This window comes from Anopheles gambiae, chromosome 3 (assembly GCF_943734735.2).
Source record: "Anopheles gambiae chromosome 3, idAnoGambNW_F1_1, whole genome shotgun sequence".
NCBI classification, from domain to species: Eukaryota; Metazoa; Arthropoda; class Insecta; order Diptera; family Culicidae; genus Anopheles; species Anopheles gambiae.
In genome coordinates this window covers 88,710,520-88,737,801 of record NC_064602.1, presented here as the reverse complement: position 1 = coordinate 88,737,801, position 27,282 = coordinate 88,710,520, and the positions used below count along the sequence as shown (strand labels likewise).

The 27,282-nt window shown below is 45.7% G+C and overlaps 1 protein-coding gene across 2 annotated transcripts in view; it reads right to left on the bottom strand.

Annotated features, from left to right (window-relative positions):
• The window catches only part of LOC1280951 (protein unzipped), a 61,329-nt gene that overhangs the window by 24,724 nt on the left and 9,323 nt on the right, over positions 1–27,282 (bottom strand). The window contains exons 3-4 of one of the 2 annotated variants that reach the window (XM_061655257.1): positions 13,952–13,991; positions 1,404–1,971 (exon numbers count right to left, since the gene is read on the bottom strand). The gene's annotated coding sequence lies outside the window, so the exon portion shown is untranslated. Of the gene's footprint in view, positions 1–1,403; positions 1,972–13,951; positions 13,992–27,282 lie in introns of those variants that run through there. The other variant, XM_320824.5, reaches the window with a different exon arrangement.

Genomic DNA, 27,282 nt, shown 5'->3' with positions numbered 1-27,282 from the left:
AAAAAACACATGCGCACTCTGTTGGTAATTCGTCGTTAACTTTTTTACCGTTGTACCCCTTGGTGGAAGAACTTCACGTACATTCTTACTGTTTGGCTGTCAGTGTCTAAAACCTCTGGAACCTCACCATCCATCCATCACACCCTTAATTCTATTGACCTTGAACTCGTTTGCTTCCCGTACCGACAATCTCTCTCGAACAAGCAAAAGTTTCTAATCAAGTTACACCTCGCTCCGTAAACCCCCTTGGTGGTAGACGAGTCTCCCGAAAAGACGGATGCATACGATTTCCGCTTCCTCGGCTCAGCCGACCAGCTCGGTTGTGTTTTGGGTGGTTTTACTGTCTTGTTTATTTTCGGGTTTCAAAATCCCGGAGTTTTTGGGGTAACACATACCATCGCCGCCAACACTAAGTGGTTTATTCGGTCGGAATCGAATTTAAATTGGTTCTTCCCGCCCGTTCAGAGAAGGAAGTGAAGGAAAGCTTCCGGTCTCTATGTCTCTCGCTGGCGGGCTCGTTTTTCGTTCGGTGTCGTTAATTGGAGAGGAATGGAAATGACGAAACCGAGCGATGGATCCAGTAGAATCCGAGTCTGAAAGTCCTCTGAGTGTCTCGGTAGCGACAGTGAGCGACGAGCATAAATCAATTTTGATGGAAAAGTTAGTCATGGCAGATGGCAGACCCTCTCACAACCGTTGCAAAGGAATAGAAAGCGACTGAACTGTGATTAACTATTACGGATAAGGCGATTAAGGTAATGTGTGGTAGAAGGGGAGACAGAAAAGCTAGACGAAAGAGACCAACCAACTAGAATAGTTACAACTTCTATCGTCTAGGATCTGCACCATTGGATGGTTTCGTGAGTCATCGCCGTAAACGTTAGAGAAAAGAATTCCACAGAACTGCGGACAAAAAAGCGGATGGTGTGCATGAGACCTGCCGTCCCGAAGGTGGTTTCCACTTAACGTAACGTTTTATCATTATTAAAAGAGCGTTTAACGAGCCAGCCAACGGTGAGCATAAGGTGTGGATACACTTTCACAAGTAGCGTTGCATGTTACGGAACGCTTTTCAAGTGGCTGAATGTCAATCGTGCAAAGAACCGAGCATAGAGAACAAGCAACCGAATGGGATAATGCACAAATCTTCCGTCACAGCTGCGTCCGCCCTTATGAGAATAACACAAAAAAGGGATCATCAGCAGGATACACTTGAATGATTCAGTTCGGAGGATATAAACACCGAGTTTTGAAGCGATTTTTAAACGGATCCTCCTCGCGCGTCACCGCATTCTAAAGCAGTCTTGTAATTGGTTCTCACACCAGCCACGTGTCGCCGGGGCGGAATAGTGATGGTGTATAAATCTAAAACTACGACGAGTAACATTTATGACTACTCACACACTTCAGTTTGATCGCGTTCCGCTCGTTGCGTTGGACCGACGCGTCATTAGACGCGTTTGCTCTGATGGGTGATGGAAGTGCGCGCCTTGGTACGGGCGTCGATGCGTAACAACAGCCGGCAATGCGCAAGAAGATGCTGACACTACAATGCTGGCGTTTGTTTTCGGGACTTTGGCTCAAAAACTCGTAAGACACTTCACACGTGTTGTGCTTGCTTCGGGTGCTTGTAAGATACGCGCTCGTTAACAGGGCACCTGTCTACTGGGACACCACTTCAAAAGCTGACAAACTTCACGATGGTTATCTTTTTTCTTTCCTTCAGGAAACTCAAACCAAACACGCACAATATTCGCACAAACACTGTTTCTCTGCTTTAAAACCGTCGTAATGGCTGCTGAAGGCAAAATCCGCAAGCTATTAGCCGCACAATTTCATTTCCACTACCGCTCGTTTCGTTTCGAATTGAGGCTGAAACACGCACACGCGAATGCTGTACGCACGAATGAAACACACCACACGATCGCAGTAGCCCGAGCGCAGCATTCACCTAACGCGTAAGCTGGAGCTCTGAAACGAGACGGAACAAAGTGGAAGAGTGAGCTAGCACGATCAATCATTAGACGGCTGAGAAGCGTATGAGTAGTAATTACCACTCCCTTTCTTTCTCCCTTTTCCACAGACACACTGTGGCCCACACCCCATGGGACTCACAGACACACAGCTTAGGCAAGTAGCTACAGGTGGTTCCTTCACTGTGCCAGCGAATGGTTCTGCGAACGATTCCAGCACGCCAAGAACTTCTCCGCTGAGTTCTCGCGCGCGGCGAACAGCGGCGGAAAAGAACCAATGGTTCTGGTTGAACGGGTTTTCCGGCGGTAAAAGGCTAGATGAAGCAATTTCCTTTCGAGGTTCGAATTGATTGGTTCGGTAACTGGGCACCTACAGGAAGTTGAAGATTCTGATGTATTCCCTCCCGGGTGATTCGTTCCCGTGGTCGTGGAGAAGAAGGCAGTAACATCACCACCCGCTGGCAATGCGGTGTGGAAAATGTGAATTATAGGGCAATAAATCAGTCATTGCTCTGGTGCCGTGGAGCTTAGCGAAGAGCGCAACAGCAGCAGCAGCAACAGCGAGATTCGTGCGTAATTCGAGGCACCCTGTACGTAAGCCTCTAGGCTTGATTAGTGGAGTTGATGGTTCAGTATGCAAATTGATCTCTATTGAAGCACTTTGCAAACTATTTGCTAATAGAATTCTGCATCTGTTTCGACGATTCTAGCTAGTACAGACGTATTATAACAGTTGCATTGCAGTTAGTGCTTTGTTTGTTTATTGTAATTAGAGTTGTCGATGGCGTATGCTACAACCGGATGACCTCGCGTCCCTCACAGTGAATAAACCATGGGAATGAATTTTCCAATGCTTATCGGGGAATGAATATCAAACAGAATGCCAATCCGAATACCAATCCGAAAGCCCAGCAGGAACACAAATGTTCAGAGGTAAACATCCATCGGTGACCCTGCATGGCATCGACAGCCCCAGTACAAACCGATGATGCCAAGCGTCAAACCATTCATTTGGTGCGCCATTGCCACCAACACCACGGTACGGTCACGATGCTAATGAGCCATCGATCCAAATTGGTGTGGTTGCATTTTAATACTAACCCGGGGTAGTGGCACGGTAGCAAATCAAATGAAATGCATTCTGGGCGGTGAGGTCATGCATGCCTGCATACATGTCATGTCTGAGGGGTTAAAGAGAACGAGAGAAAGAGAACATCCAATGTATGCATGCATGGCAATCATTGGGCAGGATTTGCTCCAGAAGTTGGCACCGCACAGAAAGGAAGATGAGGTTGGGTGACCTCGGTGTGACGCTTAGGCGTCGTATGGCCACCCCGGTAGCCGGAAGTGAATGCTCTGCCTAGTGACACGCAAGGCTCGATGCTACGAGCCTGCAGCGTATGTTCAGCGTTTCTTTCAAAGCTGCATAACCCGGGTGCAAGGTTCGGTCATTTGAATTAATTGAAATGCCGCACCAATGTTGTCCCAGATCGTTTTGCGGCCCAAGAGCACCGATGCCAGTGTGAGTGCATAAGAAATAGTCACAAACCTAGAGACGCAAAAAAAACAAGACAAACTCAAATGGGGCAATATGCATGAGCAGATAAACGAGTACGACTTGCGTTGGATTATGACATCATCGCAATCGTTCCAGGGGAGTTCGGCGGAGCGGTGGTAACGGCAGGCAAAACTGAAACCTAGTTGCAATCCGACAGGGGCCTTAATTTGGTCGAGGTCGTTTGGCTCTAGTCTCATTTCTCATATCTTATCCTCCACGCTTCGCCGCCTGATCTGATGCTCTAAATTGCAACTACTTTTTCTTCACATACCGTCTGTAGTGCAGATTGTGGCCGCTTCGTAATCGTTCTCGCGCAAGCTCTGGAACAATTTGTACCAAGCGTACAGCGGACATTAGTTAAAGCATTTGTGTGAAGAAGGAACACCACCCGTCCTCATTCCGGAGCAATTGCTCCGAGTGATCCGTTTATCGATAGATGATGTGATAAAATTACGCTTTAACTTATCCCTTGCACACCCGCCAGCAGCCGTTGGACGCGGTGGCGTTGGTAGTCGAGGTTAAGTGGAATTATTTCCATTACACCGAGGCCACTCGGTGCTACTCCCGTTAATAACACGGCCACCACAAACTTCCTTCACAGTGCATAGTTCTCACTGTGTCATTGAGCATACGAAGCGAGTTGAGGTTGCGCTATTTGCGAAGCATTCTTTGAATTTCCTGAGCGAAGGAGGGCTTCGCTGCTTTCCTGGTTGAGTGTGATAAGTAGCGATTTGCAGTTGCGATGCAATTACTGAAGTCAAATGATGGCGTAGCATGCGGTTTACCTCACCGCACCACTGACAGCCGATCGCGGGAAGGGCGGTGACGGCCACTGAACTAATAAATTCTTGCATTAATTAGATCTGCAGGAGAAGGAGCTCGAGAGTTGCAGTGTGAGCCAGCGACCAACGCCAACGAAGCTGAATGATAAGTTCAAACTGCTTTATCGCAGAAAGGTAGACACTGCACACTGCGGCAATGCTGCTGTTCTATTAATTTACGACCCGCGTACGAGTTCTTGATGACATTTAACAAGGAATGGCATCACAGGGGGCTCTCGACGAAGGTGGACGGTCATCATCATTTAAAGTGCATCTTAAAATATCTGATTAATGCATTCTGGGTGGAGAAAATGAAGTTAGTCGACGTAAGACCATTCACAGGAGCAGACAAAAAAAAGGCCACTCGGCTCGTCGGCCCAGTGATATTCATCCCATTATTAGCCTAACCTCAATTTCACCATCAACCGCTTCGACAGCGCTGCAGTGGGCAGTTGCATTTGCATCATGATGATGCATTACAATAGCACTACCAGGGAACAGGGCAGCACTCGGTGTTGGTCGTTGCTGTTAGCGAGCATTACCCGGCAGAAAATGCATTACATGACACCACTCTGTGCATGGTGTGCACAGTGTGCGTCGTGCAGGGCTGGTTTATTTATGTACACACAAGCCTTGCTGGCGCCAGGCCGAGCTGGTAAAGGTTGGGCCAGCCGGGGCGACAACAACTACTACTGCTACTACGTCCTGTCGAACGTTGCTGCTGGAGCAGCAGCTGTACGTACAAGGTCATTCTGTTCTGGCAAGGGGGAAATAATGGGTCACTGACGTCAGCGGTAACCAGGCACTGGGATAGTGCTTTTAGTAGACATACAGGACGAGATGTCCCAGGCAGATGACGACGAAGAGTTTGCTGATGATTCTGATAAAAATAGCCGCGCACAGCTTATAAAAAACCAACACGACCCAATAGATACCATTAACGCCAGGAAAGGCTTCACAGGAAATAGGATTGAGGAGTATAATATCAGTAAAAGTGTGTCTCTCTCCTGTCATAAATCCATTTGTAGGCGTTTGTGGGCTTTCCTGCAAAACAAAAACGAAGGTAATATCCATTCGGAAATGGAAGGATAACGAATTGTTGAATACTGAAAAGGAATGGGAAATATTGAAGGATCATTCCATCTACCGGTTTGTGGAAACGGGGTACGAAAACAGGAAAAGGTTAACAGAACACAAAAACAACGATGCTTTAATTTATGCCTTCCACCCACGCGATGGATGTTTGGTTTTCGTAAAGCCGTTATGCTTTTGCTGCTTGCTTGTACAATATACCTTCTTCTTCATCACCTAGCCGTAATTGTATCCGTTCTTGCCTCCTCTCTCAATGGTATTAATTTATGTATTCATACACTTTTCTTACAATTTGCTTACAAAAAAAACCCCCAAACGTACATTTGTGGTGAAAGTCTGCTGCAATGGCTTTGCAAAAGGGTGATACAATAAAACGGAGCTGTCACTTGTTGGAGAGGTAATGTTATGATTTATATCGCTCTGCGACTTACGGGCGTGAACAAAGTGAGGGTTTCAAATTCAATAAGAGGCCATCAAAAATGAAAAAAGAAGAGCTGAGTTTGGGAAAGGGATTACTTTTTATTATGCTGGTTGAACACAAATTACCTCCAAAAATAAATCCTGTCAAAGTGTGACGGGATGGGAAGCGTCGCATCCATTAATCAGTTTCAACTGCAACGCTTTGTCCATTAAAAGTGGAGGAAATATAGAGAAAATACAGTTACTGATTATTTAACCAAAAGGGCAAGGCATACATGGCTACGGTTCTGTTACAGGCACAATCTCACATAGTTTGCTTTCCTTATCAAAAAAGCAAACACACCATTAAAATTGACATTTGATTGGTTCTATTGGTCGTGCCGCTGCTTGCGTTCAATCGTCTTGTACTACAAATCAAAGCAAACTGTCGATACGCGTCTGACATAATGCAGTCCAGTTCCTATAGACCCCTGGACATTCGAAAGGTTGACTAGAATCCAAATAGCGAAGGCTCGTGAGAAACGTTGATCAAGATATGATAATTCCCATCGCCTTATCCAACGCCAGCTTGTTGAAGCGCTTCGTATCGCGAGGATGACCGCCATGACACACACACCGTGACCACGAGGTTGTTGATCGTCTGATTTATCAACCTATATTGACCGTGATAATATTTACCCACTTGGGATGGTTTTTTCTCGTTTGTTTGTTTGTGTAAACACACACACACTTTGTGAGAACGTTCTATCCGACGTTCTACTACGGTGAAAGGGCTGATCAGATGCTGGGACCGGCAACAAACTCTTGTTGATGGCGGTGCAAAGATAACGAGCGGTGAATGTAACTGAACACTCACGCCGGACCGTTTGCTGATGAGGTGTGAGAAATTAATATTCAAAAGCATTGCAGCTCTAGGAACTCCCATTCCCAGGAGACTTTGTTCCACCAGTTTGGACGTCTGTGGTCATTTAGTCCTCACCGACCGGGAGATCATCTGGAGCTCCAAGAGTTCAACCACAGTTTTTCAAAGAGTGGCATTTGTAACGGTCGTGTCACTCCGCCCGTTTAGCTGCATGTTGATAAAGTTTTTAACCTCTAAAATCCTCTTCAAATTCCACCCCCAAAACGCTGTCGCAAAATGTTTGTCTTCTCTTGCGGAGAAGGCGAACCGTACGGTGGATGAACTTTACAAGCTCACACGAACCCTTTTTTCGGCCCCGGTGTGTGCCTCACCGTTCCCAATTCCAACAGTAAACATACTCTGCCATTCCTGAGCTCAGGAACGCACAGCATGAATCCGGTTTATTTTTGGCAAACCGGTAAGGGCACTTCAAACTCCATGGAGATGCTACACCCACAGGAATCGTGCTATTTTTGGAGAGGGGCTGTGTAAGTGTTAAAATGGTTATAAAAATGTTTCAACCTTTTGAGGCCGGTGAAGAAGAGTTCGTAGTAGGACTAATAAACCGCACCGCATCGGTATTCCAACGACACCTTTGCGTTGAGGGTTTGTGGTGAGGTTCGGGAAAGGCGCTAAGAGAGCATGCAAATAATAAATGAAAATTAGATAAGGGATCAACGTGTAAACAGACAAACCCAGGGATCATGGAAGAGCAAACACAGCCGGGAAGAAATGTTTTAATTCTGTACGCACGGGTAGGATAATTCCATGCTTTTTGCGTGGTACAAACAAGCACGATTACATTTTTTGCCGTCTTTACGGGACATTCCGGGGGAAATTCGAAGCTTCGTCGCTTCGTACAGGGATTGTTCCTGGAATGTTGGTTTACATTTTTATAACACTCAAGGACATTTTTAAGCGTCATCTTTTTTTGTTGTTGCTTTTTTCACATTGCGAGGAATTTACGCCCGAGTTCGTGCAACGTCAATGAGGGCAATAAAGCTCAATTCCTCCACTCGGTACGACGTCAGCAACCTGACGAAAAGGAAGTGAAGCATTTCTGATCTGATTCTTTTTATAGCGCTGAGCGACCCCAACCCAAACTTGTAGGTTTATGTGTGCTGCAGCAAACGGGAACGTTTGCAGCACGCACTCACTTTCACTATCTCCAAAATCCGGCTAATCTTCCATTGGGCACGTTTAACGGTTTGCCTTTTCTGCCTGACAAGTGTGGGTGAAAAAGACACTGGATTTAGAGGCTAGCGGATTCAAGCAACCACACATACTAAACAGCCTGTGTGCTGGGGTGATTTAATATTCAAATTCTTCTCGCACAGCCGTGTCATCGCTTCTCCGGCAATCCGATGGGGATATGGAAGCATCACTAGTTCTGACGATGTGCATGACAACTTCCAGCAACAGATGGAACTCTATCGTTTCTGTTCTGTTTGCTTACGGTCAAATTGACTGCGTCAATAAACAATCAGCTCGAATTCACCACAAACGAAGACCCGCGCATTCGGCATCGTCAACGTATATTGCACGTGGGCGCAGCACATTCGGCTGGTTTCTCCGTTCGAAATTGACGCCTTACACACCACACACTTACTTCCTTAAATGGTGCTGGTTTCATCAGCATAAACGTGTTCTAGCGGACGGCTGTGTGTGGGTTGACCAGCGGGACGGCAGCAAGAACATGCACAACTTGTGAGCCTCTTCAAAGAGAAAGGAGAAAGGGACAACACGCACCAGAAAACAGCAAAACTACTGCCAGTGGGTCACGACCTTTTCGACCGGAAGCAGGCAAAGGGAAATGGTCACTCGGAAGAACTAGCCACCCTGGGTGAACCCAGTTTTTGGGCCTTTCCCTCGTCCGCCATAATTCCGAACCGTTTCTATTGGATTGGTTTAAGGGTTGATAGGCATAGAATGGTACGGAAAAACACAACACGGATGAGCATAAATTGCTCATAATTTGTTCGCCGGGGATAATTTGATGATTTACAAAAGGGGAATTTTTTTGGGACCAATTCTAAGTGCAGCTTTTCGAGACGAGGGAGCTAACCCGGTACACCATAAAGAAGAAAGGTTGTTTGTGCCTAAATTATACTTATAATAGTATCGTATTTGTGATCCCAAGCTTTGCTATGAATAATTTAGCTTAAACGAACAGGGATGGTGTTGATAATGAAGATATCGTTTTGAAGATCTTAATTTAAATGGAATTGAGGTGGCTGTGCCAGAAGCGTAGGAAATGGATTACAATAAAGAAGTGATACTGATTGACTGCGGTAGTTTACTAGCGCTTTGCTGCGTTTGATGTAGGAGTTCTCTATAAATTCAATTATGCGCTTACTAACCCCACAAGTGTCTTCTGTAAGCCTTTTCCAACCTTTAATCACCAAACCGGGAAATTCAATCCATGCCTGTGACGAGGTAATTAAGGCCATGCCCAGATAAATAACCTTTCTCTCGCTCAACCTCTTCGCTGGCAGCAACACCTTGCCCCCCACACTGTGCGACTATGTTGTCCCTAATGAAGTAGTTAAATACTTTGTCGACGAACGAAGTTTGCAGCGAACGACATAAAAATGCTAGTCGCACCTTCGCTCATTAAGCTATCGGAAAGTGATATTCTATGTTTACCGAATCGCATTAAAACTCATTTCATATGCCATGCTGGACTCATGGGTAGCAAGGCAAGTAAAGCGTGTTATGTATGTGTGCTCGGGCGCGCGCTCGAGTGTTGCCTGCATGCATAAATTAACACTTGATGCGGCGTGTTGTGGACGCGGCTCAATTTTGACGGATGAATAACATGACCGCAGAAGAACGTACGTTGGACGACCACTTCCGTTGCGCAAAAGTGCAGACAACAATCTAGACACGTTGGTCCAAGAGACAGGTGTCTCCTTAGGGGAGATGATCTAATCGAAGAAATAATTCAACCACAACCGGTAGAACAGGCGGGATGATGACCGTTGGGACTCTGTATTCGGACAGCGTGTGTGTGTGGGAAAAAACCAGACTCGATCGTTTTGTCAACAGACAGGCGGGGTCTTGGGTTCTGCTCGAAGGAAATGATAATCTAAATTAAAACCGTTAGGAAAAGTGTCGTGGTTATTAGTCAACGGGCTTTATGTTTTATGCTTCCCTTTCTTTTAGTTTTTTTTAATGTAATTTTGTCTGCACTCTCCATAGAAGAGCGCAAGAAAGCGAGGAATGGGGAAGGAGAAGCATGTTAAAGCACAAACAGGAAGAGAGCTCCGTAGGACCAGGGCCGGTCCCCAATCGACAGTACTATACAACAACGACATAACAACAATGTCGGAACAGTTTCCGGCCAGACAAAAAAAAGTTTATTATATTGTTTCCAGAGAGTCTATACTACAGGTTTTTAAGGCATCATGAGATGGTATGTTGCAATGCTGTGGTACCGTCGCTCTGGAGGTATGCTGAAGAAATGCAAGTTCCGCTCGGTTATTCCATTATAGCACCGGTCATCGTACAAGCGACTCTGAATACTGCCAGCGGAAAAAAGCATCACAAATCACTTAAGTGTCCGCAGCGCCGACGTCAACCCATTCGGTGCCGATGCACTAACGAGTTGTGCTCCAGATTTTTGTCCGCTGACGCTATTTCCTCTTTCCCCCAAAAGCTCACTAATGGTCGCTGGCTAATACTGGCTTCGAGGCCCTGTCTGACTGCCCGTATTCATCCGGCTAACGGAGCCCCAAAACTGTACTCCTCAACGTAAAGCCAGCGTTAGGCTGAAAGTTTGCGCGCATCAGACACACTATTGGACCCGAAAAGTCTGACAGTGGACAGACAATTACGCGGGAATCTAAGCATTTGACAGAACGACACACACATACACACACTATTGGGATATTGGGAAGGAGAAAGGTTAAATTCTGGGCGGGACCCTGATCAGATTAGCGAAGGATGGTGGTGGAACCGGTTTCCTGTGTAAGGGGCGCGCAGAGGAGAAAGAGAGTTCCCGAATTGACAGTGATTGATTTGATGGATGAGAATGGATTTACATTAAACCGGTGGAGCTAGTGGGCGAAAAGGTTCAGCTAAAATCGTTAGATGCAACGAATCAACGAACCGCTTATACATCGGGGGAGTTGTCTCCTACCCTGTCTGCATTCAATATCAAGCATTTTTGGCACCACCTGGAACGTGTTCAAATGTTATCAGATACCGAGTAAACAAACCTTTCCACTTCGTTGAATATCTAATAAGAAGCAAATTGATAAAACCACCATAAAGTGCCAGACATTACAGATTGATGGCAAAAATATGTGTGTGTGTTGCGTGCTGTTTCGCTTGACAGGTTGGACAAGCTCTTGACCGTTGGACAAACGAACCGCTTATCAGAAATACACCTTTCGGGAGTAGCTTTCATCGTTCTGTCACAACTAATGCGAATTGCGGAGTTTGCTGTACTTTTATACATTGTTTTTCGTTAGTGGGACTATTTCGTGGCCCAAAAAAAAAACGATTCCAACCCCCCCGTCGGACGCGTGACAAAACCGGTGACAGTTTGATGAATGTTCCGGTCGGTTTTGACCGCTGACCTCTGAAGTGCAAAGGGCTCTGTATTCCGGTGCTTTGGTGAAGGTTAGCGCGACCGTAGCAATTGGTGTTAATTGAATTGTAATTTATTTCCATTTCTTTCCCATTTTCGGCACCCGCAAGCACCTTAAGGCCCGAATTTCGTGACGGTAGGGTGGGAAACAAAAGCGTAACTGCGTTTGTTGGGGTTTCTGAGGGACAGTCGGAAGAAGTTAAGTGTTACATTGCGTGTGTGTGCGCTTTGCTCTTGTGTTTCCGGCAAATGTTGACCGATGTTTGTTGAATGATGTGAAAGTAAGACAAATTATTCTTTAACTAAGAATCTATTACTGACGTTTGGTGGTGATGGAATAGGCGTTTGGTTCGTATTTTGCACTTAACTTGAAGGTAATGGTGTCAACAGTTAACTTTGTTGTTTAGCAATCGATTGATATTCTTCATTTTAACTAACATAATCTGCTCAACAAGTAGTTACTACCGGCTTTGCCCAAGATTCCAAGAATCCACGCCCCAAAATGGCCCTAATCTTCTAATCCAATACCCACAGCTGTTGAAGAAGAGGAACAAGGAACGAATCGAGTGTGACCAATCTCGATTAAACTGGTCGCTTGCACTTGTAAATGAACAACCGTCACCAATTCCTGCGCCCGACAACAACCTGCAGAACCTACTCCAGGTTCCGACGAGTTGATCTGCTGACAAGTTACGAGCCGGAGCGCGATTACGTACTCATCCGAGAGGTAGGTTGAGGACACCAGCTACAATTTAGAACCGGTCACGGGTACACAATACACACACCCAGACACATTCATGCGATATGACCGGTGCGCCTGACAATAAAATGCGCCAACCGGCCGCTCGAGCGGCAAGAGTGCAGGCAGGCAGGGGAAGGTCTATCAAGAGCGTATTTGCGCACACACTTCATACGCGCACATAAACAATTGTCTTCAATTTAGGTTTGAATTTATTTGTCATCAAAGTCGAAAGTGTTAAGCCCCCGATGTGAGTGTGCTCGACGTCCCGAAGCCGAACGCATTGGGCTGGGTGTATGGTGGAATGCAAACTGCAACACAACACGGCTCTGTTGTATGTCCAGGGTAAACCACAATCCTGTCCACAACAGATCCTGATGGACGACTCGACTCGAACGGGGAGAGAGGATAGGCAGTGTAAGAACGAACCGTTGCTACAACGAAACACATTACGCAAACGTCTTCTTTGGTCAGCAATTTAAACTGAGACATAAACGGAGGATGTCTTGCGTTCTTGGGGGTGAGAGTTTCGACACACAGCACAGCAAGAAAAGAGGACACCAGGCAAGCGCAAGCGAGCGTCTCGACTGACGATCCGTCGCAGCTACAACGGATTTGGATTTGGTGCCGAGGGGTTGTGGTATTAAATGTATGATTTATGTTGCACACAACAGCGGGAACAGTATCTAGGGGGTGTGTTTCTGAGGAAGCAAACGACCACAGACCACAGACAGCTGGTCCGTACGCAAGGGCTTGCATAATACAGCACACGGTACATGTTGGCACCCACACATTCCCCCTCGGGGGTTGGTTTCGCTCTCCGTCTTTATCGTTCGTTCCGGTTGAACTATTGATTTAATTGTTGAATCATAAAACTTTAACTCGATTTCGAATGGGAAAGCGCCCGTGTATCGCAAGCCACCATCGTTCACTGTTTGCTGACTCGACTGGTGCATATTTTTATCAGTTTATAATCCCTCCCCATCTCCACAGATGCAGACCATAGTGTATCCAGTTCGTGTGACTGTGAAATAAGGCAACAAAGTTTACCATGGAACATTACCATTTGATCGATCAATCGGGCACTAGTTATGGTTTCGTAAAAAGCGGAGTTGAAAGATCTCTTCCAGATAGAGTAGCATTGGCTTTAAAAAATGTCCACCAGAGTATCAGCAACACTCATCAGCAGCCGTCAACATCTCAATGAGATTCCGAAATCCCCGACAAAGATGGGAAGATTGTAGACTTTTGCACTGTTATGGACATCTTACAGCGTCACCAAGATCGGGAGATACCCAGGAACACAAGCCAAAATCCGTTCGAATCTTTCTAGAGGAAAGAGTCGCAGGTCGTGCCAGAATCTCATTCCCAATGGTCAATTGCTCACACATTTTTGGTATGAATTTGTTTGTCCGATTTTATCAAATGAAGCTGCACTGCAGTCTCTGCCCGTTCGGAGCGGAATTGAGCCACCATATTCATTTGACGGGTTATTCTGACGACCGTTTGACCAAACGGCCCTCGCAAAGATCCTAATGGCGCAGACAAATTGAGCAGAGCAATGATTTTTATCATTCGCTCGTGTTGACCACCGATGGGGCTGGGACTTCCCTTCTACGGAGTCACACTGTTCACGCCACCAGACATTCACGCCGGTGTTACATTTCTATGTATGTCAATGTCAGGATTTTATTGTGCAGATGTTCTGATTTTGTCATGACCAAGCCAGAAAAAGATTAAAAAATCAGATAAATTGCTGGTAGAGTGCGACAAAACCAACGAAGAGCGGTTAAGTTAAAAAAATATTAAAAATCTTTTGTACGATATGAAGTACAGTGTTGTCAAATATTTACCTATTCCTGAGCAGAATCCACTTCAGAGATACTGGATCATCTAAAAAGAGAAGAAAAAAAACATACTTTTAATGCATATTACACTGAAGAGCTCAACGATTGTAGAGTAACCTCTTTACAAAGAATCAATGTTTGTGTTGCTACCCCTCAATAGTTCGAATAAAGGGCCTTCGGTAAATGTTTGCTTCGGCATACATTTAGCCCGCAGGCATCCATTTATCTTGGCCACAAAAATTGCGATAAAGAATTTCACTAACCACTCATCTCTTCTATGTATTTGCGCCCTTCCGAATGGAATTTTCTTTACATCGTCAATTGTTTGCATTCTCGTTCGAGATTGATTGTACCACCGCGATAGGAACCAAAGAGCGGCATGTTGGGACCGGATCCGCAAAGAGGGGCGAATTACTTTATGTTATGAAGTTCAGAAGGTAATGTTTCAGAGCCCTTACAAGTAGAGGGGAATTGTGTGAGTGTTTGCTTCGCTTGAACACGTCTGGTTCTTGGGTCGGCTATCGCCCGGTTCGCATCTGTACCGAGTGTCTACCGTTCCCCGTCCCGTGCAACCCATCTCTCGGGAGTCCTCTGTTTCGTGAGGAAGCCACCGACACGGGTGCCACCTTTGACCATAAATCGATGCCCCTTTCCTGGAGGGACTGGCAGGAACCCGCTGTGAAGGGGATACTACTAGCAGGAAGATACACTATCGTGTCTAGCACTGGTGGAGAGAGCAGTAGAGAGAGCTCTTAATGGGACCATTTTGCCGTATTGTGTTGAATGAATCCTGGGGCAGCCGCCTGGTGTGATAAGCGATGTGTATAATGAAAAATACCACCGCCCGACCGGCACACGCGGGTCTGGATGGTATTTAAGATTAAAATTATAGAGAAGAGGCAAAAGATGATGATGGGATCGTCGTGCCGATTGGCCACAAAAAGGGAGGCTCTATAGTGGTGCGCCAGTGACCGTGGTGCCATTAAGCGTGCTAGGTTATATCGATTAATTTAAATTTAAATTAATTTCATCGACAACTCAGCCACCAGCACAGAGTGATGGAAGACTTGTGCAAAAACACGACACTTATTACAGGGTCAACAACAACGTGATGTCAACATCAAGCGTCAATGTAAACCATCCAGATTATTCCACGCGTTTTTGCGGCAAACTCTCAGCATAAAATTGATAAGCAACATGCGAAGAAGTATGTCAACCGATTGCATAAGTAAAGTAGAATGTTTTGGCTTCCGTCCAGTAATACTCAACTTTATGGCCCCATTAACCTTTGTGCAGTTTTTTATTGGACACTGATAAGCAGCAGTAGCCTAAAAATAAGACTTGTCAACTGAGTAGAACCTACAGAGATCGAGAGATTAAACGATTGCAATGCCTCTGTAGCAATAACACTATAATGGAAGGAGGAGTCAGTCGTTAATAATCAGTCGTTAAATAGCATAATCGCATCTTCCACATCACGGCCTCAAAAGCTAGAACCTTCTCGCTGAAGAAAGGCTCAGAAGATTGGAATGATTCATAAATTGGCAAAAAAGTTGAAATGATTCAGGCGCACTACCCGATGAGCGGACGGATGAGGTGCTCCATTTTAGCCACACGAAGATGACGATGATGAATGCGCTGGAATGTTTGCTCCAGTTTTCAATTCAACCCTATCCCGCAGCATTTTCCCACCGTTTTGTGGATGCGGATTGTGCGGAAACCGCACGCACAAACGGCATTCTATTCTTGTACCCAGGTGCCAAAAGATACCACCCGAACCGGAAAGCGCTCCCGCTGGGGCATTGTGGCATTGTTGCAGTAGCTGTTGTTGTGTGGAGTGTGTTAGTACCAACCATCGAGTGCATGTACTAACCCGTTTCGTTGCTGAAGCTCTTTGTTGCGGGTAAAAGCCACCCAGAAGGCACACAATCCATTCCCGATAGCAAGCCGAACAGGGCTTGGAGGGAATTATAATAGGCGGCTGACGCTAACTGACGCTAAATGGATGAACAGCACTGCGGGACACGTACTGTTGTTTAGGTCGTGAAAGGGTCGGATGTATTACCCCTGTCCGAAAAAAATAAACGAAATGTGAAATAGCACCTTACTAAAAGGGCTACGAAATTTCAATGGAGCACTGTGTCTGGGTGCTGTTTTGTATGGCCAAATCGGGAGGAAGGAGGAAGAATGCGATTATCCGGTTACCAAATTTGAGAAGCGTTTTTGGCCACCACACCTGTGCTCTCTCTCTCTATGCCCTTTTTCTATGCTGAGGTTCTGCTTCCTGTCAAGGTGTCTAATGTAAATGTGATAATTAAATTATGCCTATTGTTCAGCAGCTGAAAACCGTCTCTCGAAATCGTCCAAACAGAGTCAGTTGAACCAGGATGACGTTCGCTCTTACGATGACTTCCAGTGTCCAATGCCCTGGTGAACTCTGGTGAACGATCGCTTCCATCAAAACCAATCGGCCAGTGGGCTGGAAAGGTGGAAACGAAACTTTCGCGATACAACATCATCATCTTCAGACAGGCGCGAGAGGGAACACACGAAGAGCACCGAGAAAAAGAGAAAGTTAATTGGTGTAAATCAAGTAGGTCGACCCATTGACTGCCCGGCACCAGTGCCACTCCGAAGAGTACGCACATCTCCCGCGTGCTGAAGAATCCGGCGCCTTCTTATCCGATATGTTGCACCCTCGCCCCTGGAGAGACGGTCCCAGGAGCAGCGGGCTGGTTGTCAATGGATCGCCGCGGCCTTCATCACCAGACCCGCGGCCCGGCCGGTACCGACGACACGAACATTAAAGGAAGAAAAGCACAACAACAAGCAGGGCAGCAGTTCATATAGCGTAATTAAATTTCCACCGTGGCCGCGGAGCTATTCGTTCCCGTTTCTATCCCGCACTGTGCGCGCCGTAGTTTGCTGAGTTGTTTTTGTTTTGTTGCCCTTTTTTCCTTCGCGGCGCGATCCGGGAGCTACCACTTTCTGCTGTTCAGCTCGGCTGTTCGGACAGCATAGCATGACAATTGGAAGGTTGTAGCTATGGTATTGAAAATAATGTAGCAAACAACAAAAAAAAACAACATCACACAACAAGAAATGATGGACGAAGAAAGCGCAAAAAAGTTCAACTTCTTTGCGCTATTCGTGGTAGAGGCGCGAAAAGGAAATGTTGGGTTGGAGGAAAAGTTTAATAGTTTTAGGTCTTAGGAATGAGTGTTTAGTTTTCTACTTCGTCAGTTATTTTACATTGGATTGTATAATGTTTTAAGTTATTTTTAAATTCTCGATTATTTAAAACCAATATTACAAGACCTGAACAAATATTTATGGCACTTTTCGAAACAAACGCCGTACAGACATGACATGTACAGCAAAAAAATATGCCACACTATTATACAAGCCAAACATCATAATTGGAAATATTACTTTAGGCATCAGAATATAAATTACTAAAACTTATCAATGATTTTGGTCGACCAGATTTGGTCAATCAGTGAAAAATTGATGTAAACAGGATAAAATGAGACCTCTCTGTCATTTGTTTTACAAATTGTGATTTTTAAACGAAGAAGAGTATTGCTCATGTTAAGTAAAAATACTGCAAGTGTTATTTAAACCATCCTTTTATCGTTGCATAGCCTAAAATAGTACGTCGAAATTAAACAAAATATTTCAATTTTATTGAATAAGCAGTTCAAAGGAAAAGTAAATCATTTTCATCACTTATTCCACCACGATCTTCATCGCGAAAAGAGTTTGGGACTTTTGTACCCACCTAACCAAACAATAACAACGTTCCAGTGCCATGCCAGCCAGCAACTGTTGGAACGGTTTAATTGATTTATCGCATTTGTGCAATAGCTGTCAGTAAAGTTGGCATGTCGTGGCCTTTCCGCGGGGCAGCTTTTCAGGGCCAGGAATCTTGAAAGAAAGCAGGCACCATCCCCGGGGTACGCACACCCAACACCCAACGCTTCACGATAGCGAATGCCTGAAAGCATTGGAAATGGTTGAACATTTTATTTAATTATCAACTTGAGCTGAAGATGAAGATCTCCAGTGGGTGGGACCGGACAAGGAGAGATAGAGAGGGAAATGGAAAGACTGTTCTTAAGCAGTAGCATTACAATTTTTGTGGCAGCAAACATTCTTCAGGGTTTGATTTCGTTCATACGCAAATACCGTATTTCGTCCGACAGTTATTAAAAGCAAATTTGCGCAAAACGAATCATCTGGGGAACAAAATAAGGCCACCCGGGCAAATAGGATACTGAAACGTAATTAAGAAGCTGTTTGTCGTGATATGCCATAATTAATTCATTTTAGGGTGAATTTCCTTTTACTTTTCGGTAGGGGGTGGATGATGGGTTGGTTGGTTTAGATTGTGTGCTGCTGTGCAGTTCAAGTGGTTTCTGGGTATATGGAGCAATAAAGGCATGGTAAGACAGCACTGATAAGCCTGTTGTGCATAATTTTACGCTTTAATTTGGGCGCTTGTTTAAAGGTTGGCAGGTGGAGTTTGTACATTTAATTTAATTATGAGGGTTTTCTTGTTTGCTTTGTTTTTTGCTGAACTCCTCAGCGGGTATTATTGAGTTCAACCATTTTTTACGTCCTTTTTAGGTACAAATGTAAGAAAATGGGGGTTCTGGGACTTCCGTTTCGTTACATCATGATTCGATGAATATTCCTGTCAGTCATATTCAATTTTCTTTTCGCTTCTCTCGCATTAAGTAACCTGGATGCTACAGGGATCGAAAACAGTACCAGCTAAATGCCAACGGACGATGATAACCGTACGATCCGAAAGGTGCGGTATAATGCTAGAAATTAATAGCATTCAGTTCCGTTACCGTACGTTTTATCACTCTAACACGGAAGCGATAAAACATAACCCCATCTCCCGGTGAAAAGAGGGATATAGCTACCATACACATCGCCATCGCCTGTCAATAATGTCAAAACTGCTGACGCGCGCTCCACGTGTATCCTTATCCTTATGACCCCACGCGGTGCTGCTGTACTGCGTATGTGGGCATGTGGTGCCGTCGTAGTCAAACATAATACAGAAAAAAAAACACGTTGAATAAATAAATACACAATACTGCTCGGGGTTTTCCACCCGCACCGCTAATGCCTGCAAAATATCGTTTCGACATTTTCCACTCCCTGGAAAAAAAGCCTCCACCATTAGAAACAAACCATCTTCACGCACAGATACATGTACACCTTCCAAACCTAGGGGCGGCACAGTACAGCGGGCAGGTTCATGGACATTCATGGTTCGCGTGTCAAAAACTCGTGAGAGTGGCAGGCTTTCAAATGTCCTTGCAGCATAGGAGAATCACATTTGGGGACGAGACGACGAGGCGGCGAAAGGGCGGGTGTGAGGTAAGTGGAGCTCATGAAAAATAAATCGCAAAGCAATATAAAAAGCATTTCCAAACAACGTCAAAGGTTTGGTGTGTCTGTGTGCTGCCGGTAGGGAAACACGCTGTTTTGTTTTGTTTGTTGTTTCGATCCTTTTTATTTTTGGGTTTCTTTGCTAGTAAGGGCAACACAAGAAGAGCAATACAGCAACACGAAAGTAGGTCCATTGAAGGGAGCAAAATAGGAGTAAAGGAACGTCGTGGTCTTGTTTGTGTTTGTTTGTTACATCAAGGCCTACTTTGATTCGTAATGCCACCACACTAAAGCACACATTCGTCTTCAGTTGCGGGAGGTTCAATCAGGGAAGGAGCCGGAAATGTGATATGTTTTGCAATTTTTCCTCCTGCAGCCGCCTAAAGGCTTTCTAAGTGCGGTTGGTGGACTTTTTTGTTCTTTTCTGATGGTGCGAACTTTGAACCTTAAGAAGCAAAAAAGGAAATAAAGTTTTATATTTCTTTTAGAGCGCGCCGGGTGAGTCAGCGGGTGAGCATAATTGTAGGTGAAAATGGGAAGCTGTTCCAGTTTTTAAAGACAAACCAGAACACACCGACTGACAATTTGTCGAACATGTGCTTTGCAATAACATTTTCCCATTGCTCATCGCACGTACTTCCCACGAAACCGCTTGTTAGGACAGGAGTTCGCGCCCAGAATACTAAATAGGCTGCAATGCGGTAAAAGCTGCCAGCAACGCACACGTAAGCGAAAAAAGAAATCCACATTTTTTCCACCAAGTCTAGGTCTCCCATGTGCCGAAGAAGATCCCGCCGGTGTACCAACGCTCCTCGTCCCGTGGGGATGTGCTCTAGTTCTAAATTAAAGCCAATGAATCGTGATTGAGAGCGCACGGTTCAAAAACGTTACCTTCACCTTCATTACGTGGGCCAACATGCAAGAGCAAAACTGCTGCTGCTGCTGCTATGTTTGCCCTTTGCCTTCACGAGCACGAGGCAGTACGGAGGCCAAGTACACGGATATAGGCTTTGCTTGATTGCTCGTACCGGGGATCGATAGACGATGCCACCAACATCACAGTGGAAAACCGCACCATTTCTCGAGTTTAAATCCTTTCACCTCTTCAAACGGTTTCCCGGTCCTCGCTAGCACACAAAGCATTCTCCCCTCCCTTTGAAGAGGAGAAACGCGGTATTAAATATTTAATTCAAACAGATTACTTACGCTTCCCTACAGGTGAAGCCAATTAATAGGGCAGCGGGCAAATTAATTCCTTCACCAAATACTTTGATTGGATTTGGGTGCTGCCTCATTCTATCTCCCCTTCTCTGGGAAGTACCTGGGAATAGGATTCCCCAACAGGGCACTATTTAAATACAGCTCTCTTGCATTGGCTCTTCAAAAGCACGGCCCCGTGAAAGCAAGATATACAGTTCCATTGTAAAGGGAAAAAGGTTGGCGCCTGTCGGCTAGCCCCGGATCCGCGTGTAGCATACAAACCAACCTCCCCCCTCCTGCCACACTGGAGGAAGTTCTATTGCAGTGCGCGCGTGAAGAACGGATCGATTTCTCCGCTCGCTCGTTCAACCCGCGGGAAAGTGCGACGGCGACGACGGCGTCGTGTTCGTTTAATGCCGCAAAGGATGCGGTTTGAGAATTGGATATACAGGGCTGGGGGGCTCATAAATACAGCCACCGTGGCTGTGAAAATGTAACGAAAAACGATATAAAGCCCCCGCTCCAAAGTCCTCTGTGTGCCTGGTTTGTGGTGCAGTACGAGCCGCGCGAGTGAGCGACTTTGCTGTTTGCTGGTTGTGGAAAATAATTTCGATTTATCGAACCCCGATCGCGTCCGTACCGGCATCGTGGTGGGGGAGAGAGGGGTGTTTGAAATGTTATGGCCCTCCTTATCTTCCGGAACGATCATCGGTTGGAGAATGTATTGAGTTTTGCTTGGTTGGTTTGTTGCTGGAGAATTGTCTTCGAGTGCGGATCCGGGGTGATCATTGCCTATGCTATTGAACATTTTATGATGTTTCATTTACTTTTACGATCTTGGCGCTCGGTTGGTTAAGTAAATGGAGGGAGGATAGCTTCCCGAACGGAGATGAACATACATTAAGATTTAATAGGTTGGCCTCATTTGACATTTGTTCTAGAGTGAATGAACACAGAAGCTGTAGGATAAAGTTCTGTGAGTAATTAAAGTAAGTTATGTTCCATTTCACAGCCGAATGGGAATCGTCCCAAACACTAATTGTATGACGTGATGATGTGACAGCAATGACATCACTGTGGAATTTAGGGCAATTGTCTGAAATGACATATGGTGCCTAAAAGTATGCAATTGATACGATTATAATTAATTACAGGAAGGTTTGTCTTGTCGCAGTGAAAGCTGACAATTTAATCGATTTAATTTAAAAATTAAACCTTTAAATGGGTTGGTCTCACCCGTAAGATTTGCACAAGACAAATCAATTTGTTGCTATTTTGTATGTCTGCACTCAGAAAGCACCAGCGCCACCTAATTTGTGCCCACTCATGCCCATTTCTTTTCCCCCTTTTTCCCCGTTCACTTAAAGGCCCAACGATGCGGTAATAAATTTCAATTATTTACCACCGCAACTAGGATCATTACCAATCGCACACATACCAATACGCGCACGTACACACGCACACGCTATCTTGAGAAACGTGCACAAATCTGCACACACCGCTAATGTCATTTTACGCCTATTTGTTCTCGCGCCGTTGGCTTCCGCCGTTATTCGATTCACACGTGCTTTCTGTAGCCTTTAGTGAACAGTGGCAACACACAAAAACTTACCCAAGCAGGCAATGGATTTGTTCTATTTTCTTTTTCCGCGTTCACCATCCCCCCGAACGCATTCCATTCACACGGTAGCACAGCAACCGCGAGCGGCCGTGGAAAGCTGGTGGACCGCGTTGAGCTGGTTGATGTTTTGCTTTTCCTTGCCGCTCGGACGAAACCGCAAAAATGAAATCCGCATCTACCTGGGAGGGAGGAGAGTGTTTCCCCGTTTGCCTTTGCGGTACACCGACTTACCGGATGAAGTTGGCTGTCAGTTTACAGTGGAAAACATGGAGCCGGGGCAGTATTGCCATCGCTTTCCCAGGTCCCATTGACCCCGGGATTCGCTGTTTTCACAGCTTTGGTGGGTGACAGCGGTGCAGAGGTTTGTGTTAAAATGCGCACTTCTTCCGCGTTCACAACGTTTCTTGCGCGACAGCAGTTTGACAGCTTGACAGATCGAGAGCAATGATAGTAATCAATGTCGGTGGGGGCTTGACTAGGTGATAAATTTCCCCCTTTTGTTGAAACAACAGCAATAACCAGAATAACAATTCAAAATGTGCACCAAATCAAAACGGTACAAAGTAACAAGACATCACTTTCTAATTGTGATCGTTTTGCAGATCGAGATACACTTCACGAACTTCTCTGTTTCTCTCCTTCCGAACTGAAAACAAATACCTCCACATTAAGTAGCATTATAGCACGTTGTTTGTCGTTTCACTATTGCCAAACGACACTAATGAAAACATAAGCCAACTCGCGCGCGATTACAGTAAAGCGCTCGTCCATTAGCGCGCTAAACACGCGGCTAAACGTTGGTGTGAGGCAAAAATTATGCGACTTTTGTTTTTTTGTTGTTATTCCTCTGTGGTCAGTTAGACGTAATCGAGCATCTTAAAACAGGAACAACAAGATCATCCGTTGTTTTTTTTTTGTTATTCTGTTTGTTCGCAAATCGCAACATCGCAACGTTTCGCTCATTCTCAGGGTCATCCGGGTCAGAATGGGTGCGTTAGTCCGCGCTGCTCGCTGTTCACAGCCTCTCTGTTGGGACGCGGATTTTCGTAACGCTCGTTTTGAATTGGATTGGATTCACAGCGTTTAGTGCAACTTCTTGGTCGCCCCCTCTTCTCCGTGCATGAGAAAGTGGGTAGAAGGGGAACGTTTCGCTCGCTTCTAGATTGAGAGTATGTGAATCTTAATTCCCCCAAATTCCCTCGCCTGCGAGGCGGCCGCACACGACTCCCCGCGTTGGTTGCAGCAGTTTAAATTTAAATTGCTCTTCCATTTCGACTGTTATTTTTGCATCCCGTTTGACCACTTTGTGCGTTGTGTTTTGTGGCGTGCGCCTTTCGGTTGGTGTTTCGTTTTCTGTTGTTATGTAGCTAATATCTCATGCGCCCCCGGTTTGATCCTCTTGAACTACTCTCTCTCCCATCTTCCTTGCTTTTCCTCAGAGCGAGAAAGACACATGAAAATGTATTTTATTTTTACATATATTGTCCCATGCATGGGGTGGAAGCAAGAACACAAATAAAAAACAGTTTTCATCCTCATGCAGCCTTCATCTCTTTCACGACAACAGCAAACCGGCGAAGACGTCATGTATCGCATGCCTCCCGATTTGCCCTCTTTACGCGTTCGACTCGAACCTTTTTTTCGCTCGCCGCGTGTAATTATTATTCGCCAGCATACACTGACAGTGACGATTCCAAACCGGACCCGGCATCCGTTGGGCGCTCCCAACGAGAGACCGGTTAACGAACAGTACGATGATGTCATAACCCCCAAAGCCTCCTTCATGCCTTCTTCTTAATCGAGCAGCAGCAGCAGCAGCAGTGCAGTGAAACGGACGGGCCATTTAAACGCATCTTAACCAAAGTCACCGCTTCTCACGACGGCGTCTCAACTGGGTGCCTGTGTATGTCCTTGTCCCAGAGATCCGGCCAAGGAGAAGGGTGGTTAACTTTATAGCCTTTGGCCGATACACAGAGCCGTTAAAATGCATGCCATTTTTAGTACTGACCACTTTTACACGCGCTACGGTATTCATTGTGCACATCTCGCCCGGTACGTTTTATTGCCGAAGAACGGGGTGAGAATCAATTAGAAGCCAGAAAATAGCGCAACTTTGAAAGTCAAAGTCAGAGCGGCCAAGTGTGCCCGCCGAACTTCTGGGGTGATTATTTTGATTTCGTGAATATATCGATCGAAAGTGGGCAGACGTTTACATTAGCCCAGCCCGCGCTGACGTCAGAATCGGCGATCTGTGTGTCGATCGATTCGTTCGCGTGGGATTGCTTGACAGCTGTCATAATTTGAATGGGTGCGCGTTAAATATGCCGATGTTGGATGGCTTCCAGCAAGGTCATTCGCGGGTCATAATAAATGCGCTGTTTTTACAATTGGTTATTTATTGTTCGAGGCGAAAGTTTTGTTTTTACAAACCTATTCAACCAGTAGGATTCCACTTAGATTTGCTCCGAAAACACTCTTTACCTTAAAAAGAGACTACATTCCGTGTTTGGATATCTCCAGTGCGAATTCCTATCCGCAGGATGCATTCTAGCGCCAACGGTGTCGAAGTCAAAAATACACGCCAGCAATGTTTATCCGAAATCCCCCTCCAGAGCTCACTACTCAGCCAGCGCATCTTGCGTGATTGCTCTCGCTCGGACGTTTGTTTAATCGGTGCCCTCCTATCGGGTGGCCGTTGTTTGTCTTTCAAGCGATCCAGCGGTCCATCTCCGTCCACAACAACGCATGGAGGCAGGCCCCGGGCTGGCTGCTGTTGGTCGGTGGATGAAATTTATCTCGAGCACAAATATTTACACATCAATTAAGTGACGGTTAAGTTTGCAATGATGACGGATGGTTTTGCTCGCCCTGGCGTGCGTGTGTGTGTGTGTAGCTGCCCATCGACCAGGAATGTCCGCTAACACAAACGTCAAACATAACCGTGCGCAGAGGCGGAGTAGACAACCCGTGCCTATCGCTCGGGTGAAGTTCATTAAGGAACAGAAAGGGCTACAACGCTTCAAAATGCGATGGGCTGTTGTAATGGATCTACCACGCTAAACATTCTCTCTCCCTCTCTCGTTACACCGGAGTTGAATAATGGTCATGATGGGTGGAAATTGATTTTCCTCCCGAGCTCATCAGACGCCTGATGATGACGATGACCGTTTCATCTTTCACGTCATAATCGACGCCATACTGTCGCCCCTGCTAGCACATTGCTAATAAAGCATTGAAGTTAAAGCTGGAAGAAGTGAGATTATTGGGTTTGGTATAGCCAGCTGGATGAGTGATTAATTGAGAGTAAATCGATGGATTTGCTTTGCCATAGCTTGCTGCATCATTCAGCCAATTAGTAAAGATGATCTGCGTGCCAATACAAATGTAACGACAGTTTGTGAGGTTTGCATATGACTTGTTCGTTGCAATACGTACTAAAAAGGCTTTGCTAAAGAGAATGAGAGGCTTCAAACCTAACGGTGAGGTGTAACCGATTACCCAGCGCGCAGCTATAGAAGCATCCACTAACCTGTCCATTAGGCTTTCGTGTTACTCCAACGAACGGCGCGCACGCGTGATGAGCTGTCAAGTGCCCGGTCGTGTATGCAGAACCGGTCGCCGAACCTACTCTGCTCTCCAGACTACCGGTCAACGAATCAATCAACCGTTGCTTGGGCACGCCGAGAGTACTTGCACACCGTAATACCTAAAGCCCATGGCTCCGATGGTATGCCCTCGACATCGTGCTTGGTGTGTTCTTGATGCAGCACCACCGGCAGCCACATTCCAGCGGTGAAAGGATTTGTATGTGGCCAAGGTGGATGAAGTGTGTGTATGCGTGAATCACGATCGAGACTAGAACGTTGGAACACCCAACAGATCATGGAGCATAATTCTGTTGACTCATGCGCTTCGACAGTTCGTTCAGCCAGACGATGACCTAATGCATTCTCAGCCCACGATGACTCGAGGAAGTTGGCGTTCGCTTACGCGGTCACCTTTTCATTTCCCAAGAATTGGAAATTGCTTCAATGCATACATCATGCTTAATTTCTACATCTTGCAAGTGCTGTGCCAGTGAAAGGAACGATGTCACTGCACCCCAGTTGCTCCACATAAACAGCAAACTGATGTGATTATCATTTTTTGACCTCCTTTCCATCGTGTCCCAGTTGATTGTTTTCGTGGAAATAGATGCATTTATGTCGTTCCAGAAAAAAAAACTCAAGCAGACTTCACATAAGAAAAACGATCAAACAAGGCCATAACTTACCTCCGTAGATGGCAAGCGAACATATGATACGGCACACCACTTTGGCCATTAAATAATTAAGCTACCACACGAGACACGCGCCCAACAAACAGATCGATTTGTACGTTCGGTTCGGTTTTATACTTTTTTTTTGTGGGTTTCATTGATTCATTCCTGGAAACAGGGAAACGGGATGATGCCCTACAATCAACAGTTCCGTTGACAGATCTTTCGCAATCTCAATTGACATCAATTGAGCGGAAAACAACTGATTCATCAGCGAATCGGACCACTGACGAGGGGTCTGGCAAGAGGCAAGTCTTAAAAATAGAGCACACGCCGAAAACATTCTGGAAGCGGTGAACGACTCTTGGACATGACGGTTTTTTGTTGTCCAAAAAAAATAAACAACCAACCAACCGTTCTCTTTCCAATTTGGATTTGTTCAGTGATGAAAGAATATCGTTGTTGTTATTGTCGACATATGTCACTAGCAACGTGAAGGCTAACGTTGAACAGGGGGCTACGACAACATATGGCACAGCATACGCTGGAGGTGTTTCAGAGCAATCAATGAAATTAGTTCCCGCTGCATGAACGTGAAGAAATCGAAAACAAGCCCAACACGAGCCTTGGTCTGACCGTAATTAGAAGCGTCAGGGAGGCGAAGAAAAAAAAATCTGTTCAACACATCACAAACGTCGTAAAGCTTCTGTAACAAGCGTAGATAAGCAGATGCAAGACGACGTCGACATCGTTACCACTATCATGTTCACCGAGACAAAGGTTCACGTGTCAATTGCGCCCCCAAGAAAAGCATGGAGAGCATTACAACTAGTGGAAAGCGGAAACGAG